Here is a 7,766-nt window from a genome sequence, read left to right on the forward strand (position 1 = left end):
TGCCTTGCTCGAGGGCTGGGAGATACCAGGGCAGAACAGCAGAGCCTATTTCCAAATTACAGGATATTTAGTGTTTTAAACACAGCCTAAAGTCTTATGTCAAATAAAATTCTACCTGTGCTCAAATAGTAAAAAGGCAACAACCACCAAACGAAAACCACAGCCACATCACAAAACAATTTTGCCCAGTTGGTTTAGTGGAACTAACCAATAATTGAGCAGAAATTTGAGTTTACTATTTACCCATAAAGCTGTATTTACAACATTTATTATAAACCTAAGTTTACTGTTAGAGATTAGTGAAAAAAGTTTCTTCTTTTAGAGCTACTTGTAATTTCTTTTTGTATTCTATGTGCAGTAACATAAATCATTATAGACAAAACCCATGTGACAATGCACCAGCCTCCATGGAAGGATTGTCACACTACTTTTTGCAGATACAAATAATTGAGCTGAGGTGTTCCAACTACAGAGAAGAAAAGCCATCATCATGCAATTATCCCTCTTCATCAGATGTAGGCAGGCAAGAAAATTCCCTCTGTCTAAGGCCACAGTGCATTCCAGTGGGCACCGAGCTCTCAGGCAGCTCAATCATCACATAAATAAGCCCTAATTGGCATTCCCAAATGTTTTGAAATTGTATTGCCTGCTGCTGGCACTCCAAAAGGTACACCTCTAGAGATATCAGGGAAAAAAATCATCAAAGATCATTTGCAATTAGATGCAACAAACCCATGCCCAACTGGTGTGTGTCAGGGGTAAAAATAGCATCAGCCCGAATGGCAAATGCCTTTTGGTTTGTCAGCAATTGAATGTGTAGCACCAAGCGAGCAGTTATTACAGGCTCTGATCAGCAAAGCAATCATTTGCCTTGTTATTGTGCTGCCTGCCCATGTGAACAGCATCAAACAACCATTAAAAGACACCCCGCTTGCCCCCGAAGGGAACACGGGTGGTGAGTATCTGAAAACCTCCCTGTTAACAAGCTAACCTTTTGAGTCTGGTGAGAAGGCAAGGAAGCTTTTCCCAGCCACTCTATCAATAATTATGGAAAGGAAAATCGTAGTTCATTGTCTATCGCAGTGTGGGGAGACAAACAAGGCAGGCCTGGGGTGAGCAGCCCTTCCACAGCAGCTCCTAGCCACAAGCTACAGCTGCCAAGAAGGCAATTATCCATGGAGCTGCTCCCCTGGGGCTGTTCAATACAGGGATGATGTATGTTTGGAAACTACCCCAAAGCCCTTCTGCTGGAAATAGGAATTCCTGTGGCACCCAGCCCCTCAGGGGCCCTGAAATACCCTGGTAAACAGCAACCTGAAAGGCCCCACACAAGGGTGGGCAGTGGTATCATGTGCCAGGGCTGAAGTCTCAAACACCATTGGTTTTGTTCCCTGGAGCTGTGATGTGTCCCCAAGGGCCTTTGAACACGTAGGGATGGGGACCTAGGTTTAAGCAGAAGATAGTAACTCAGTTCCCTGGTTTTCATGTTTCTCTCTCCTGTGTCACCCAAGAGGACTTAAAAAACTAGTAATGCTTCAGCATGCAGCCACCCACCTTTCTTACAAGCCTAAATCCTGTTCCCATTTATAGCCTGACTCCATTTTGTCTCCAGCCTCTTTGCAAGGAAGGAGGGAGGGCACACCTGAGCCTGCACCAGACTCCCTGGGGGTTGCTACCCTACTTCAGCTCAGCCTTTGCATCAAGCTACCAGTTATCTTTTCAATTAATTGTGGGTATCATAGTGGTTGACAGGACAACCTTACTACCAAGGGATAATTTAATATGACTAGACCATAATCAAAGTGTTAATAGCCTCAAAATTTAATCTGTGAAGAAACAGGATTTATAAAAGGGAAAGGATAACCAGGGCTCAGATGAATAATGTTAGTTGTAACATTACAGCCAGTTATAATAGAATAATTAGTTGTGATATCCAGAAATAAAAATTACACTGCTTTGAGTTCCAGGACGTGTGCCAAAAAGGGGCCGTTAGTCACAGCGATGAGGAACAGTTACACAGTCCATTATCTCATGAACCGCAAGGCCCAGAAATGAATCCTGCATGTCACAGGAAAGCTGAGACTCTGCATTTTCAGCAATACACAGCTTTTCATTTTAGCCCTTCAACCAGATCCTTTCTGACTGTTGGAATGACGTGCCTTCCCATTCGGAGAATGGTACCCTCAGAAGCCCTCCTGGTTGAGCTTCACCTTTCCTTTGGGCATGGTCCCAACTTCTCCCTCCTGTGGCAGATGAAGCTCACCCCTGACATCCCCACCTGCTCCCTTCTTCCATCCTCACCAATCCTGTGGAGAAAGGAAAAAAAGCTCAAACTACATGAAATGTCTGTTTTTCCCTTGTAGGGCAAGGATGCTGGGTGATGGTTTGGCTGCCTCCATCAACAAGTGCTGCTTCCTTGTGGGGTTAGGCAGCCCCTGCTGCTCCCTGGCTCAGTGTTCAGGGCCAAATGCTTTAATCATAGAATGACTGAACTTGTTTGGTTGGAAGGGAGCGTCAAGCCCATCTTGTTCCAACCCCCCCGCCAGGGGCAGGGACACCTTCCACCAGACCAGGTTGCTCAGAGCACCAGCCAATCTAATCCCCGCTAATCCAGCAACACACCTTTGAACCCAAAGTGCAGGAGGCAGCAATAAAGCTGGTGCTCAGCATCATAGTGAGGAAGCAAGAAGCTGTACAAAAGCAAAAAGTGATGTGACTGAAATTATTATTATTATTTTTAATTATGACAGCATCCAGTTTTTACCATCTCATTGTTACTCATTCACTTGCACAACAGACACAGAAGCAATTGCTTGACCTGGTAGGCATATTTAAAAAAAATTTCTTTGAATGACTTCTGTATTATAAAAGTTACTTTAAAACCATTTTCTGCTTTTTAGGTAGTGATAAAGGAATTAAAATCTTTTTCAGGTTGTGCTTATTAATTTCTCCTTCATTTCCTCTGGGATACTTTCTTTTCTTCCTCTTCTTGCAGTACCGAAAAGAAACAAAAGTGGACCTGTGAAGGAGGAAAACTGGTAAAGAAAAGATAACTCTGTCTAGGGGAAACAAGCAGGAAAGAGAGAATAGAAGTTGGGATTTTTTTTAAAGGGAAATCACCTGGGATTGAAACAACTGAAACTTTTGTCTCCTTCTCACACACACACATCCCCTCACCCGTTTTTCTTCCGAGTCCTGGCTGGCTTGCACCTCCTGGCAGGCACGTAGGTGCTTGTTTTGCTGTTGCTCCGCAGGATGGAGTCACCAGAAACGATGGTCCCAGGAGGTGTTTTGTGTAGGGATAAAATGAGAAGCAAAGCTGTGCTCCGCTGGCCCTTCCCTTGCACACACAATCACGTGCTGCAGTCCTGCTCCCGCTGCGTCCTCCCTGTGTCACACATCGGGAAACACACCACTTAACACATCTGGGGAAGCGCTTCCCCACAAGGGTGCGGGAGCCCTGGCTCGGAGGCAATTAAACACTCCAGGCTGCCCATGCTCACACACCTACCTTTTGTGGCTGGCACTAAAAAATGCTGTTCTGAGACAACAAATCTTACAGTGGCCTCATTTTTCTAGTACTGATGCCTCAGGCAAGGCCTGCGTGGCCCAGAAAGGAGAAAGGTTAACTTTTTCTGGAATTCCCTGAACCCGCTTATCTGCTCCTTCTCCCTAAACATCTGCCAGTTTCAGACACCTGTTATAATATATCAGTTTGTCTCACGGTGGTTCCTGGAGTCTATCAGCAACCTGAGCAATTAGTATTGTCAGCAAATCATTCATTAACTGAACTATTCAGTTTCAGCTAACTTAAGACTAATTGTGTATTTAATTCCTATCTAGCAAGATCAAATCAATCAAAAAAAAAAAAAAAAAAGACCTGGGTAAATATCAAAGACCAATAGGTAATAAATGAAAACCTTAATTAAAGTCTTATCTGAATGCTAACAAAGAAAATCCCAAGTAAAGCAGAGGAGATTATTTCATATTAGGTCACTGTGGTTGTCCTCCTGCTGTCTCCCTAGTTCAACCCTGGTGTTACTCAAATACTTGGTGTAAAGGCTAGAGTACATTTTTGGCATCACGAAAGAGCCTCTCTCTCCCCACCTGGCAGAGACCCCATGCAGGCAGTTCAATGCCACTTCGAGGGTGAAGAGTGACCTCACAGAAATGGTATTTTCCTGCACGTTCTCCCCTGTGAACTGGGAGCTGCAGCTACTGACCTTACTGGCAAGGAGACAATTTTACTGCTGGTTGCTGTTGTTTGTGTAGAAGCATTGAGCTATTAAAGAGGGAGAAGATTGTTCCCTCCTGTGTGTCATCAGCAGAGGTAAATAACATCTCTACAGTGCAAGCCAGAGAGTAATTAGATCTGCACAGGCCTTTACCTTGATGAGCTGATTATCTGTTCCTGCCCTTGAAGGTTCAGGCCCTGTGTTGTCCCCAATCCCTGTGTGGCTTTGGCACTGTCAGGCCAACAAGAACGTGAAACAAGGAAAGAAAAAGCACTATGGCTGATTTTAAGCTGTGCTCAGGTACGCAACCTTCGATAAAATCAAGGCCGAACAGATACATCAATAAGCTCTATTGAGGTCAAGAAAGAAGAAAAAACCCAAACCAATAAATCAGTCCTATTAGATCGATATACCTGGTCTTGGTGAGATCCATAGGCACATTTGGTTGGCAGGGAAGATCAGGAGCTCACCTTGGAGAAGGTCTGCAAACACCACCAACTTCAGAATGCTGCCAAGAAAGCTGAAACAGCAGAACTACCTCCCCAAGGTATGTCAGCCAGGGACTGCTGCCCTGCCCACAGGCACTGAGATAACAAACCTGTAACAAGGAGGAGACCATGGTGAGGAGTGTAGGCAGGAATAGGATGGGCATCAGAAATTCCTGTTTACTTTCCCACCCTCCTGCTCCCTTGCTCTACACCCTATTTATGCCATCACCTGCCAGTCACTTCCTCTGGCCATTCCTCTCACCCAAGGGCTCCTTTCCCCACCTGAATTGTGTTTTCTGCATTAGCTCCTTCCTACATTAGTCACCACGAAAGTGGCTTGGCTAGTGCTGAGTCTGCTACCCTAAATGTAAGTATCTCTAAAATGAAAAAGCATCTTTACATCCAAATACTGAGCTGGACCCCTCAGCGCACACATCCATTGATGGAATCTGCTGCCCTGTGCTCTTCAACCAGTGCGAGTAAGTATCAGCTTGGTTACAGCAACTGGGCTTCTCCAAAAAATAAACCCACCCAAGACAATTTACTGTATAGCTTCTGATTTAGTATAAATCTCTAAGTCAGAAGCTTATTTTTGGAAAAAATAAAAATTAGTTACCTACCTACAAGTACAGTACAATGAGAGCTTTCACCATGTTGAAGTGTGCGCTGGCCCCAGCTTTCCTTTAATGCCATTTTTTCTCAGAGCCAGGGAGGACACACAGGAATCTCTCTGATCAGAGCTGGCTGTGAGGCCAGGAGACCTCACAGGAGGTTGAGGAGCCTCTGAACCTTCATCACCAAGGTGTACATCCATGGTGTAAGAGTACCATGGCTTGACTTGGACCGAGACTGTCAGACAGCACCTTTGGCTCCAGGCACCCCCCTGTTTCTCTGCTTCTGCTGCACGTGCAGTGGTGATTGCTACACAACTGCCTTTTACATGGAGCTGTGCAGGACATGGGAGCTGCTGGAGGAGCTGCAGACTGCTGCAGCCTCTGGGTTGGAGAGTGTCATATGGGTTACAGTGCTGCCTCTGTCCTGACCCCGTCCTTGCTTTTGGGACTAAGACAAGCAATTTTATTTCATGCACATGCATGAGATATCCCAGCTCTTTGAGCATCCCCTGCACTTTCCCCCTCCAGATCCTGGATCTGACGCTTCTCACTGAGCCAGCCTGCAGTCAGACAGGAGGCAGCCCCTTGCAGGCCTCCCTTTTTTTATGCTGCTTCTCACTGCACTGGCCTGGAAACTGCCAGCAGAGCCAAGTAAGAAGGGCAGAGGCATCAGCATCTTCTACTCATCTGTCCCACTGCCCAGCTCTCAGCTGCAGGTGAGGCTGAAGCCAAAAGACCTAATGAAGCAGAGAGCAGCTACACTAGTGACATAAAAGGCATGCCAAGCTTTCATCTTCTGAGAGGTTAAAAATAAACAGTTTAGCTTTCAGCAAAGTGGTCTGATTAGAGGCAAAGAAAACTACACTGATTTCCATGGAAATGGAATATTTTGTTGCTACTACTTGATCTTGTTGAAACGTATTAAGAACACAAAAGAGTGCAACTTCAATATCTGGAGAGTGGTAGTATACTTTAAAAATTTAAATTAAATTGATTTCTTTTAAAAGAAAGCTGGCTGATTTTAGTTGTCTAATTACTTCATTACCACTGCAAATGGAGCATGTTCTTATAAGCTTACAGAAAGATATTACAGAAATACAGAAACAGCTGCAACCCACAACAGAAGAGATACAGACATAGGCGATATCTGTACATAAAAATCAGAGACTTAAAGATCCTTAAGGTCCTCTATCTCCTCTCTAAAACCAGCAAAGAATTGTTCTTTAACTCGTAAGTCTTTCTAAATTTAAACCCATTACAAAACAGATCCTAGTTTCTATGGAAGAAGGATCAATCCCTAAATTTTGTTTGCTTTTTTTTAACGTGTAGGAATACTTCCTAAGAATGAGATCTGCCTACACATGCTCTGGAAGGAAAATAACACAATTAGTTGGAGTTCTCATCTCGTTAGTGTGGTAGGTATCTCCATGGGGAGGTTTCCTTGGAATGAGCTGCGTCCTATTTCAGTTTAACCCAGATAGTAACAAAATAATCACACAAAATGGGGCAGCGCTGCCATGACCTTCCCTGTGATAAATACTAAATACAGGTGTGAAGGAAAGGCTGCTTCACTGACACAGTTGTTCTCTTTGTAGATGTGCCCCAGGGTAGGACCACCTCCAACATTTCCACACGCACCACTGGGACGTTGCCACAGCACGGCCCAGCTGAAATCTTCTATCAAACAAATGTTAAAAATATCCAAAATCTTTGTTCTTAGCTAAAATAACACATTGTGATGGTAACAAGAAAAAAAAATAATTCCTTTTCTTCTTCCATTTCCTCAAAGTGAAATTTCAACAGAAACAATAAACCCTTTAGGTTTTCACTTTGACAGTGTGACATTTTTTTGACATAAATTTTATATTATTGTAATTTTACGTGACAGAGCAACTTGGGCTTCTAACCAAAAGGCTGCTGTATTTTTATCTGTGTATTATGTTTTCCCACATGCTTGCAACTGGCATGTGCTCTCCTTCCAGTAGTGATGACCCAGGAGAGAAAGCAGAGCCAGGAAAGATTTGCCCACAAACCACCACAGTGCTGACTGAGGACAGATTTCCACTGCTGACAAGTCACATTAGGTATTGGTCAGTACAAATATCATTGATACTGTTGCTCAAGGGGACTTTGCCTTGCCTTGCCTTTTCTTTTTTCTTTTCCTCATGAAATCAGTCCTGCAGTTTCCATTGTGTTATGCTGAAGACCTTGTTTGGTTAAGGCTTCCTGTACATTCAGTACGAAAGATTGTCCATAGATACGTTTAGGGGTGGATCCACAAGAGAGGCAGCTGCTGAAATACCTAATTTCCAGTGCCTGCTAATTTTCATAGCCCTGATGAAGGTGTTGGAGCTGTATTTTGAAGGTACAGGGAAAACCACAGAAGGCAGCAGCAGTGACAGCTACTAAGTAAGAAACACTGCTGAGAA

The 7,766-nt window shown here is 44.1% G+C and overlaps 1 long non-coding RNA gene across 1 annotated transcript; it reads right to left on the bottom strand.

The window, feature by feature from the left end:
• Positions 1-1,797: 1,797 nt before the first annotated feature.
• LOC108449350 lies at positions 1,798-4,927 on the bottom strand. Its single transcript, XR_001865514.1, has 3 exons — positions 4,649-4,927; positions 3,178-3,388; positions 1,798-2,306 (listed from the first exon to the last, which is right to left on the bottom strand). It is a non-coding gene; the product is annotated as an uncharacterized LOC108449350 (long non-coding RNA).
• Positions 4,928-7,766: the final 2,839 nt, after the last annotated feature.

The sequence above is a fragment of the Corvus brachyrhynchos genome, unplaced genomic scaffold (genome assembly GCF_000691975.1).
Source record: "Corvus brachyrhynchos isolate BGI_N302 unplaced genomic scaffold, ASM69197v1 scaffold69, whole genome shotgun sequence".
Taxonomy (NCBI): domain Eukaryota; kingdom Metazoa; phylum Chordata; class Aves; order Passeriformes; family Corvidae; genus Corvus; species Corvus brachyrhynchos.